Source organism: Maylandia zebra, linkage group LG23 (genome assembly GCF_041146795.1).
Source record: "Maylandia zebra isolate NMK-2024a linkage group LG23, Mzebra_GT3a, whole genome shotgun sequence".
Classification (NCBI taxonomy): Eukaryota; Metazoa; Chordata; class Actinopteri; order Cichliformes; family Cichlidae; genus Maylandia; species Maylandia zebra.
Window position 1 is genome coordinate 6,062,823 of NC_135188.1, and position 12,444 is coordinate 6,075,266.

General features: G+C 42.4%; 1 long non-coding RNA gene across 4 annotated transcripts in view; it reads right to left on the bottom strand.

Annotated features, from left to right (window-relative positions):
- Positions 1–490: 490 nt before the first annotated feature.
- LOC101485746 (uncharacterized) overlaps positions 491–12,444 on the bottom strand; it is a 41,762-nt gene continuing 29,808 nt past the window's right edge. For 2 of the 4 annotated variants that reach the window (XR_013095590.1, XR_013095591.1), the window contains exon 4: positions 497–1,267. This is a non-coding gene — a long non-coding RNA (uncharacterized LOC101485746). Of the gene's footprint in view, positions 1,268–12,444 lie in introns of all 4 variants that reach the window. The other 2 variants (XR_191285.4, XR_013095589.1) reach the window with 2 other exon arrangements.

Here is a 12,444-nt window from a genome sequence, read left to right on the forward strand (position 1 = left end):
TCCAACCCTTCAGCCACTGCTGGAATAATCAGAGTAATCTAAATAAACAGGTTCCTATAGCTTCAGAAAATGAAGCATCTGTGCTTTGTTGTGCTGTGCTAAAGGATCAAGCTCAGTGTGTTTGTTGTCATTAAAGCCTGTGAAAGTGGCGAAACCAGAAATTTGTTAAACACCTCTCAAAACTTTCCCAGTTTGATTCTATCTGTGGGTTTTAGCCACAAATAACAGTGGCCAAAACCCACAGTGGAAGATATTTTTTTTAGTAGGCCAAATGATTTCCTAAGGCAGCTGGGAACTGTAGCTTCTAGCAAATTGGACCCCAACAAGACTAAAGAGCATATTTGTTAGAGAAGTCATTTGGAAAAAGTAATTAGGAGCGAGCATAGTGTATTGGCAAAGTAAATTCCAGTGAGCAATAAGACATATCAAGCTTTGGAAAGTAATACCAAAATTATTGCTGTTTGTGTTTTTATTGAATTATTTGACATTATTGAAAATATGAAACATGATCAGTCCTATAACTTTACTGTATGCTTCAGGTATAATCACAACTATTAAAAACAAACATTTCTGGCAGATATAAAAATGATACTTCAGTAGAAAGAAAACCCAACACAGGCAGTTTTTCATTTCACAAATTGATCAACTTTATTCAAAATATGAATATCCCATTAGAACAACACTTTTGGCATTTTGCAATATCGTTCAGTGTTTTGTGATGAACGTATTTCTTTATAGAAAAAGATTCTCTAAATATACATGTGTACATAATGTCGCACCAGCAAAGAGGAAAGTAATTCAACAACAGCAAACTCTCGTTGAATGATTTTACAATCAAATACTTGAATGTAAATTACAGAGTGAAAAAGAAAGACCCCTTGTGGTCTCATCCAATCTCCGACCTAAAATTGGTCTCAAATATAGTAATTCATATCTAATGAAACTAATTTTGGAAAATATTGTTCGGAAGCTCCATTTTACACTTTAGACAGCACTTAAATTGATTCAACCTCTAAACTTACCTTTTAGAAGCAGCACTGACTTACCTGTTACCATCCACAAAGACGAGCGCCTAGACAGAGGATAATCAGACTCTAATGATGTGTGTCTAAGTGACTGCTCTTGCAGGTGTAGAGGTGGCATTTTCCATATGTGGCCAAGGCTAAACGTGTTCAAAGAAATTGGCTACAGATAGCGTGCACGCTTTGTTATTCAGGTGGAAGCTCAAGAGTCAATTTTATCTTCACGGTGGCTTTTCTGACTGCATCTGTGAAGATACAAGCATGTAAAAAAGAGACTCATTAGTGAATAGAAAATGCAATACTGCATGCAATGCAAAACTGTGCAGTTAGTCCAGAAATATTCTTCTAATTCCAAGTGTCCTTTAGTGTATGTTAATTAAGCATATGGGGATTTCTGCAGAAAACCACCAACAGGAAGAGCTGTTTCACATGAAGATGTACTTTATTTAAATCACATGAGCTCTCTGCAGATATGCAGTGACGATGATGCTGCCTTTGTCATCATCACCCCAGACATACCAAACTGTTAATGTTTACTAGATGGGGGAGGGCGCATGAAGGCAAGTGCATGTCCGTGTGTTTGTGCGTCTATCAGCTGTCTGCATCGCGAATGTGCATGACCCCTGAGCAAGCAGACAGTCATGGGTCAGAGGTCAAGATAGAGCCCTGTCTGGGCTTCCTGGCTGACCCCAATGCCTGAAGCACAAACACAGATACACACACACACGCGTGCTTAAGGGGGAAGGGTTGCCCCCTATGAGACTAATATCACCTTTGGGATTAGAATCCAGACAGAAATACATTGACCCAAACAGGCGCGCACACACACACAGTCTCAGATGCAGGATTTGCTTGGTCATAAAACACGAGTGGCGTTGTACAGCAGAGAGGGGCAGCAGAGATGCTGAGTCTGAGAAGGCCATCCAATTATCGTTCAATGCTGAAGTAAAGAGGAGACCAGAGGAGACGCGGGAGGTCCAGCCCTCATCATAGTGAGCAACGAAAGAAGCTAGCACATAGCTACCTAGCTACACTGGGTTGTTATTCTTGCAAGGCTAGAGGATGCCAAGGATAAACTCATACAGTATGTAAGATAGCTACTATGACACCGGATTAAAGGGCTTGTGAATAAAAAAGATAGCATGTCCTTCCTGTCATAGAGTATATAAAGTATTTTAGCTGTTATTTAAACCAAACAACTGATGTATCTGCTGGAATTGGGAGCCCAGAGGACCAATCTGGGAAAGAAATCAGCATGCCTGACTCTTGTAAAAAAAAAAAAGAGAGAGAGACAGAGAAAAATCACAAATCAAAGAGGAGAGAGACTGCAGGATCTCGGCACAAGTGAGTGAAACAGAAAAAAGGTCAAATTCAGAAGAGCTGACGAGCTTCGCTACCACGCCATTGGGAAAACTCCCTAAATAAGCCAGAGTGTTAAGCCTTCTAATCCCCTGTATTATTGCAACATCTGTGAGGTCTAGAGAGGCTCTGTCGGTGATTACCAAGACAGATGTAAACAATATCCTGGCTGAAAAGGAGAGGAGAGGAGAGGAAAGGAAAGGAGAGGAGAGGAGAGGAAAAGGCTTGGTAGATATGGATAAGAAACTGCTAGCAGGATAAGAAAAGCAGACAGAGAGAATGTGGAGAATATAAAGCGGGTTAGGTAGGAGTGAGTGTGTCAGGGGATTTAAGGGGGAAAAAAAGAAGAAAAAGGAAGTGGAAAATTGACAAAAGCAGAAGCAGAAGGGGTAGTGACTGTGATTTTGGAAGAACTTGGACACAATTCTCAAGATGATATAGAAGAAGATTGAGGACTGATAAAATACAGTAGATGGTGGAGATGGGGAGACAGAAGGTGACAGCATGAGGGGGGGGCAAGAGCAGCAGATTGGAAGATGGCAGACCTGGGGCCAGGCGTGCCCCGAGCGGCTGACGAGGCACCAGGGAGACGTGTCTAATTTATGCAGAGTTAGGCTGAGGGGCTGAAGAGTGGAGGGTGTCTGGAACCCCTTCAATAGCCCTGAGAACTGAGGAGAGCAGCTATGGGTGCTAGCCGTGTGAGAGCAAATGGGGCATGGGGGAAAGAGGGGGATGGGGGAGTCTCTTTTTTGGAAAGACAACAAGGGGGTTGCAGGCTGTTGTCCCTGCTCAATTCAGGCGAGGCTGTCCGTCTGACGTCCCATTAAGGTTTGGGACAGGGCATGGGGAACGAGGCGAAGAAAGGGTGATGGAAGGGGAGCGGGAGGATAGAAGGAGGAGAAGTGAACAACATGCTCTTTCCCCCCACTCCAGCCTACTTCTCCAGTCTGGCTACCTATTGGATCCACAGGGCCGTCTGTCTGCTTCTCTGCATACTAATTCCCCATTACCACAGCCTTGAACATGAGCAAAGAACAGAGTCGGACTAAATCAGAGACAAGTAGCCCGGCTGATGGGTTGGCTGTATGAGAGGGTTTAAGGATGCTTTAGCACTTGGGCACACAGGTCCAGTGGGCAGACTGTGGTTTATTGTAGTGTGCTTAACTTGGCAAAACATTTAAAAGGGTTTTTTTTTCATATGCACATTTTTATTCATTTTTAAGTAACAAAATTTTCTTAGTTTTTCTTTTCATTTGTTGAAATTGGAAGTGGTAACCTGGCCTTATGAACCTATTTAACATTACAGAAAAAAAATGCTACCCTGGTTAAAGAGACAAGAAGAAACAGATTTTTTTTTACCTCTATATGTCTATGAAATAATTGACCTAAAAACACGTTGAAAAGAAAAATCCCTTTTCATTTAATTTTCTTTTATTATGAGGGGGTCACAAATGGACACCGCTTCATTTTAGGGCTTCACAAGCTGGACAGGTTGGGAGTATGACCACAACTAATATTTTCAAAGAGTTTTTCCTGCAAAAAAAAAAAAAAAAAATATATATATATATATATAAAAAAATCTATGAAGCATCACTTTTTTCAATTTTTTGGCTTGAAATTTGAATAAAAAAATGAAACTTTAAAATGAAACTTGTGCAGCATGAACATAAAAATATCTGTATTTGCTAATGTAATCTTTCATATCAATGTGAAGAGGCAGACTGTATGCTTTGTGTATGTGAATCCTGGCTACAGGCCAAGTGAATCTGACTGTGTGTGTGTGTTGTTCTAAGACCTAGCATGAAGCAGAATGGACAGCCAGCCTGGGTGATGGTTGAGTCTAGTGATGCAGGCAGACAGTTTAATGACAGTCCTCACCCCTGAACATACAAACCAGTGAGCGCCTGGCATGCTTGCAGATGTACACACGCCGTATGACAAATGCACATATGTGTGATATATGGTGTGGCGTTTTCTGAAAAAGACACCAGGGCTGGCGAAAATGAAAAAGAAAGAAATCCGTTGGTGTATGACCCTGGAAAAAATAACTAGAAGGTGTAAAATTAGCTTCCAGGCAATTCCTTTGAGTGCCACTGAATCCTGATAAAATATATATAAGGGTTTTGAGCTTGTCCTCAAGCTAAGGGGACAACAAATGCTACATTAAAACTCCCATCAGAAATAAGAAGTTAAAATTAAGTATGGCCCTGCTTGCTTGTCATGTTCACAGAGGAGCAGTGTGAAAGTAGAGACCTATTCACTAGCTCAACAGAAGCTCAGCTCTTTGTGGGTTTTTTGTGTGCTAAGTTGTGCCCGGCCATGGCCTTGCATCTTATTCAGCAGGACTTGCTCAGGTCTGGACTTGAATTTGGTGCCCAAACAAAGACATAGAGCCACCTCATTAAAAAAACATGTCATTGGATCAGGCCTAGGCTGAATTGTGTGATTTCTCCTCCTACCATAAGTGACCGTGACTGAGCGTTGGGCTGAATGAGAAGCCGGATAGAAGCCTACCAATGGAGCGCCACGCCACATCCCTATGGGAACCACCCTCTCACAGAGGGGGGCACATTTAAAGCTTTGTTGGTCTGTTAACACAGCTTTTTAAGATGCCTCTTTATGGACTCGGCTAAGCAAACTGCAGCCCCTGGTTTTCTAGTGACAGAAGGAGAAAGTTAAAAAAAAAAACCCTAGAAAGGAGACAGTAAAGGGCAAGAAAACAAGAGGGGAAGAACACACTTATTTTAAGGGTGTTTGAGTGAGAAATGGTTTAATGGTTTTTAATTTGGTGACATAAAATGAACACAAAAACGAAAAAGCTGAAGTCAAACACAAAATGACATTTTAATATTTCAAATCCAACTCCTCACCTCAATGAAACAAATATCAGCCTACGCAGAAAAACTGTACATCTGCTCTCGTTGCGCCTATTCACCAGAGATCTGAACTTTGCTGCAGCTCAACGCGGTGCTACTAAGTCACAGACAAACTGCACCATCTCACTGCATCCTCCGATCCAGTCAGCACACACCTTTACCCGGAGGACTACAACCATCCTGATGCTGAAACAATAGGTTTGTGTGGATGTTTGTGTGTGTGCACACTTGTGTGACAAACACAGTCCTGCCAGGACAACCTAGGCTGGAGACTTGGACAGTCTCGCAGGGCACCCTGGATGACAGTGAAATGAATAACAATGAACTTGCCGAGTGTCAAGTTCAGCGCATTAGAGATGAACCGGAGTCAAGGAGCACAGCCATACACAGTTGCTTGGCGTGCATAATTGTGTCAGCATGCTCAGGAAATATCTCAATATGAGCAGAATACCGAGCTCCAGAGAAGAGCACCTAATAAGATGAAAATGCACACATGCACACTTCTCTATCTCTCTCTTATTCCCCTCCCCTTCCACACGCAGCAAGGACCCGTCCTCGCTATTCTATTGCTGTCTGCTGTGCGCCTGATGAAAAAGCAAAACGGCATAGGGGGTGCACATGCCTTAAGGCACGAAAACGCACATTTGTAAATCACAACCCCAACATAAACATAGGGTTTAATAGGGGTTTCTCACGCACGTTGGCAGGGGTCCACCTCGCAATATGCTTCACCAACCGTGCTGCGCGTTTTTCAGCCTGCTACAGGAGAAGATAAGACTGAACAGCCTCCACTACATCCACCCAGCAGAGATGATGGTCTAGAGGGCTGAGAATGCATCTGAATACATTTACATAAAGATTGTGGTATGTTGACTGAGGCACTGCTGAGAATTCGCCTTTGCTCGTCATTGTCCCCAAAAATCAGCGTAATGATTGAAATGTGGTACAAAGGGTGGGGGGTTGCTTCAAACGGGAAACGGTCACTTATTCTGAGAAGAACCAGGGTGAGATTTTTGTTTTGCGGTCTGCTGGGAGCTCAGTAATGACTGCCCCCCCTGTATGTTAATGATATCAGCAGTGTATATGAACAAACTCAAATTGCACAAATTATTTTTACAACCCAGGAGGCTAAGACTTCAGCTGGTGGGAGATTAGATCAAGACTAGGTTTGTGACAATTTAGATGAATAAGGAAATCTCTTATTCCCTAAATACTACGATAAACAACCGCAGCCATTTGCAAACAAACAAAGGTTCTCTCGCGATAGGTGAACCTGATCTCTTCAAATCATAGATGCCTTCATCAAAATATATTTATAAATCTCCCAGCAACAACATTTTAGTGAAAGATGTAACTATGGTAGATAATGCAAAATTAATAACAAAAAATTATTTTTTTAAAGTATTCATCTGAAAAAGGAATCTGCAAAGAAAAATTGCAAAAACCTGTGTTAAAGAACATTCCTGGCTTCATATTACATCCCTTCTGGAAAAAATAAGTATTCTGCAGTAGAGCGACTTCAAAATATGGCAGATATGAGAGCTATTTCTTAACACACAGCCCAGATATTGCAGCTGGAGATTGTATTAGAAGATAAACTGACCAGATTTTACTGTAACAAATTTAGAGGATAGGATTCCACTAACCTTTTAATCAAAAAGATGGGATGTAAAGGTGAGCATGGCCTAAGGTACCGAGTGGCTTTTGGAGAAAGCACTTTAATTTTGAAAATAAAAACAGGCAGGCAACAGAAGGAGTGCAGTGAAGCTCTGTGATAAACCTCTTGCACATACAGTCAGCTAGCCAAACCATCCTGTCAGATCGGTGCCTGAGGAGAGGCAGAGGGGGAAAGAAAGTCGGCGGGAAGGGGAAGAGAGCAAAACAGGGGTGAAAAGGGTCAGCAGGGAGGAAGGCTAAACCCCAGAAGCAAGCAAAAGATTGTGTGTGTAGTGCATTTATATTTCAGCATGTGCGTTTGTGTGTGTGTGCGTCAACCCCAGCTGGGAAGACATTTACTTGACATGCTGATAGGGATTTAAGCAGTGGGTGGGTGGTGTGTCTGACCAAGGTGAGTGAATGAGCAGAGAAGGGGAGCTGGTGGGGATCGGAGGATGATAGGAGATGGAAGCAGGGGGGTGGGGGGGTGGACCAGAGGGGCTCACAAAACTGCTGTTACTAAGCTTGATTTCAGGGCGAGTTGAGACGATTAAGAGACGGAGGCAGAAATGAGAAGGAAAACGAGGGTATGGGAGGTTTTTTTTTTGTAGGAGAACCCTCCAGGCTATGGAAGAGAGAGGGGGACTAGTCTATTGAGGTGATGAGGGAAAGCGGGTCTTTCTTTCAGACAGTCTAATGAACCATAAGTACCCGATGAAGAATGGAAGCAGGCAACCGCAGGGTGGGTTAGCTTGTGGCTCTGCTTCTCTCCATTTCTTCCCTCACTTCCACTGTCCTCTCTGTTCCTCATCTGCCTCCACATCCTGTCTTTCTCCTCTCCTCATGTGCTGCAGTCCCTCCTCTTAAAGGGGTTACACTGCTCATGTCAAACATAACTTGCTTAATGTGCCACATGATCATGGACTCACCTCCTGGATGATTTAATGAAATGGCAGTGATCTGCTGCATTTCGATACCAAAGAAAATGCCATATGATGAAGATGATGGCACATCAAATTAGCGCATGGTCTATGGTCAATGTCTATCTATCTATCTATCTATCTATCTATCTATCTATCTATCTATCTATCTATCTATCTATCTATCTACTACATTTGCTAATTCATAATTATATTTCTTTCTACATGTGTCCATTCAAGGCTTTCCAAAGTGACATGTAATGAAAGATATTTCTGATTAAGGTATGCACATTTGATTAATCCTGAGCCAACATGCTAAATTACAGAAGGCAGCAGACTGAGACAGACAGGGGGGTGGGGGGGGGGGGGGGGGCTGTCAAAGTGTCTGACTAGGTTTGACTGCGTTTCACTGGGGGTTGTTTGACCAGGGGGTGTACTAGGCTGCAGGTCTGATTTCTGGCTCGATTTGGCTCAGGGCCGGCTGGAAACTGGCCAGAGGCTGACAGAAGGGGGTTGGGTTCCCTTGCTTCTCTGTTCAAGTTGTCCCTGGAGCGAGGCAATAAGAAGCAGCTTATAAACTAAGCAAACATGCAGTCAGCTTACAGACAAGTGAACCAGCCAGCAAGGAACGCACGACAGATGAATGGCACACACACACACACACACACACACACACACACCTACACACACGCATATTGCTCTATGCTGCAGTGATGACCCCTTTCCCCCCACTCCCTCTAACCTTGACCTTTGAGGTCCTCCTTAACCTGTTTCTGAATGGAAGTCAGTGCAGCTGGGGTGTCTGGCCGTGAACTAACTGAAACCCCCTCCACCGCACAGACCCCTCACCTCCTAATTTAGTCTGTTCCCACGCTTCATGACTGGGATTCTGGCTCTGAATCCAAATGGTTAAATGTAATATTTATGTGGGCATGGTGGTCTAATTTGCATGTCACCTACAAATTTTTTTATTTTTTTAAATTGTTTTTTCTTTAACTGGAGAAGGATGTTTTTCCTTGAATTATTCTTCTGTGCTTTGTGTCTCAAATTACATCTGTGGTCTTTCTTAACGGGCCATCATATAAACCATTCAACCTGAGCACATACATACACTATATAACTCATGTGCAGCCACCAGAGAGTGTGTCTGTGTGTGTGTGTGTGCTCATACACATCATTCAGAGGGTTCAAACCCCACCACCTTCACATTTTCATTATGGCCAAATCTCAGGCCTGTGTTACACCAGCGTGGCCTTTTGCCGGTAAGCAGGCAGTTTAATCACACATACAGCACTACTCCATTTTCATTTCCTTTTCATACAGCCTCCATTCCAGTCCGGCTTCATAATTCTCCCCTCAGAGCTGTCTACCCAGTCTGAGTGTTTGCAGCCTGTTGAAATGACATAATCAGTGACTTGGATAAATGCCTGACTGTTTTTCCCTGAGTCTATAATCAGACTTGGGGCTCAGTGTTGCAGCTCCGAGGAAACCACAGCAGCAGCACTTGACTCAGGAATTACTTCCTAAGAAGGGTAGTTTCACATAAGGAATTTGCTTGAGTATCATTGAAGTGAATTTAGTTTGGTCTATCAAGTGTATCTTGGCAAATAAAATGGCCCGAAAAAGATCTTAGCCTGTTCAACCAATTACCTTAATTATCATTATAACTGAAAGAGGTTCAATATTTTAAATGACTCACTTTTTAGGAAATAATGGCTGTCATTTAAATAGAAAACTGCAATGCTTGAAATGAATAGAGATCAGTCTTCTGCTGAACATGAATGCGCGGCAATAATTGCAGCTAGAAGCTTTCGTGATCACTTCAGCTCGATAATCTCTGCAAAATAAAATTCATGCATTTGAGCATAGTAAAGAAAAAAACTGCACAAAATGCACATAAAAATTGCAAATTTACCTACTGCCGCAACCTCGGCGCACATGTGTCTACATTTCATTTTCGACTTGAATAATAATTTGATCTTAGACAGAACTGATGACTTATTTGTTTGGTCATAACCAGAAAAAGAATGACATGTGAAACTGGCCAGGATAAATTGAGTGATGGCTGTAAATGCTTTCAGCAACTATTACTTCAGAGGGTGCACCACATTCAATCAATACCTAAGCAAATAAAAAGCAATGGGCAGTCAGAATGAGAAAAGCTGCAGTGGAGTGAACGACACTCTCTCGCACACAAATGAACAGTCCACATAAGAGTCACTCCAATGAAGACTGCACAAAAAAATGCCCTAAAAACTTCTCAGTTAATGCAATTTAGGGAAAATTATGCTGTACTACAGTAGTGATGCTGATCTTTCGTGTATTTGAGCAGATCTCACTCTGATTAAATAAAATGTTAAATCATCTATTAAGAATGATTTTAATATAAAGTTTTAGTAATGTTTAAATTTAGAAACTTTATATAGTTATTTGAATCATGAATATTAGTTAAAAAAACATTTAAATGAAAACATTTGGAACCTCAATATATCCTTTAGCCTTAAAAGAAAAAGGCGAGTCTTGTTATTCTGCTCAATTTAGTGTCTCACATTCAACCACAGGCGGTGCCGCCTAAACCAAGGTCTACTGTACTGTCCTGCCTGTTGTCTGTGTGTTGAATTATGCATAATTGCAACACTGTAAGTAAGACACAGGGCCCTAACTGTGATTAACATAAAAGCTTTCTGCAGGGGATGGCATTGTGGAGCCCCCCCTCCTCCCCATTTTTTTTCTGTGAGTAAGCGTGAACGAACACATGAAAGTGTGTGTGTTCATGCAGTATGTTTCCATAAGCCAGTACGTGTCACTTATGATGGCTGACTGGCATATGCGGTGAGGTATCGTGCTCATCGGTTGCTTTTCATACCATATGGTCGTCCTTGTAGTTTTGAATACGAAAAATACGATGGCCCCACCCTTTCAGCTCCTCGTGATCCAGTCGCGTCTCTCTTTCTTCTTTGAAACACTTGACACACATCCATATTTAAGACTGCATGAGAGATTTGAACAAATTCAAACTGATTTTCTTCGCTCTGCCTCTTTTATTTTCTCTCCTCTACACTGTTTCTGAAACCCAGGTATGTTTCAATTCCAAAGCAAGAATTTAGACAAAATTATTAACCTAGGAACATCATCAAAAAATTCTATAAAAAGTTCAATCTAGCTTGCATCGGTTGTTATTGCCTCCCTGCTGAGAGAGGATTTTAGTCCTCTCCACTGCCTGTTTCCCCACAAAAGATACTGTAGCGTCACCCCACCTAGGCTAACCACTGCTAGCATGGGCTCTTTATCCTAACCCGCTCCACTCTACCTCAGTCTCATCAATGTCACTGTGGACTGATTAGACAGAGGCTTGATTAAAACTGCCTCAGTTTGATAGAGGAGATGATAACGGGGATGAACCAGCCTTTTGAGGAGGGATAAAAGACAACAGTGGTTACTACACTATTAAAATTTTCAGCAGTAATCGCACCACAGATTTCAAAAAATTTATTTTGGGGACAACCACGGTACTTCAATTTTTATATTTTGTACGTCAGTGCTTATTGTTGTTGGGTCTTTTGCTGTTTTTTTATGCTTTTAATAGTTGTGTGAATTGTTTTACTGTAAAACCTACATTTAACTGTCAGCATGTGTCCTTTTGTGTCTGATCTCACAATAATAAACATTCATTAAGAGATATGATTTATCTAGAAAAAAGAATTCCGATTTTGTTTTAGTGTTGGCTTAAACCTCTCCGACTTAACAAAAAAAAACGTAAATATGTATGCTTTGATCTGTCATCTTGTCATATTCTTGAGAGAGAGAGAGCCCATATGTAGTGGTGTCACCCTACAGTCCTCACTGTGAAGCTAAAAGCTACGCTGCTACAGAACGACAACAGATGCCATACAGCAGGTCTGCAGGGTGGCTGATAGCCTATTTCCAGGACATAGATGATTCACCAGATCACTCTTTCCAATAATTAGCACTGACAGGTGAAAACTGCCACGAATGCCATGGGAGCTGACAATGAAACGAACAATTACACAAACGCACACAAGTATGGGGGCGCAGAGAAGCACACACACAAACATAAACACACACATATCAATGCACAACAGCAGCAACAGAGGATCCATCAGCACAGCTAACACCACATTAAGACCATAAAGCACCAATACATCTCCTGTTCCACGTACACAGCGAGTATCCTGCTGCTTCTGCACTGATACCCCTGATCCCCCTGTGCTTTGACAAGGCGTAATAAAGCCTGTATGAAGCGCCGCATTGTGTGGGGAGAACACAATGTTGCATGCTGAGTGCTGTGAGAAGGGCGTACACCGGTGGGTCCCACGGCGCAGCGGCGCACCAGGGCCTATAGCAGGGAGTGCTGAGCATGCTAATGAGGTCATTATGTTATGCCTCTCCCTCGCTCCTGCTCCCCTTTACAGTGTGGGCTTTGCCTGTCAGAGGAGGCAGGGTACCCTGGTTATGCAGCCAACCACAGATGCCACATATGGCACAATGAGAAGACACATGAGCGTCTCTGAATGCGACAGAAAGACGAGGTGCCGCTTTATTTTTTTCAGCTAGCATCAAAAGCAACAGCATCGGTGATTTGCATGCAGA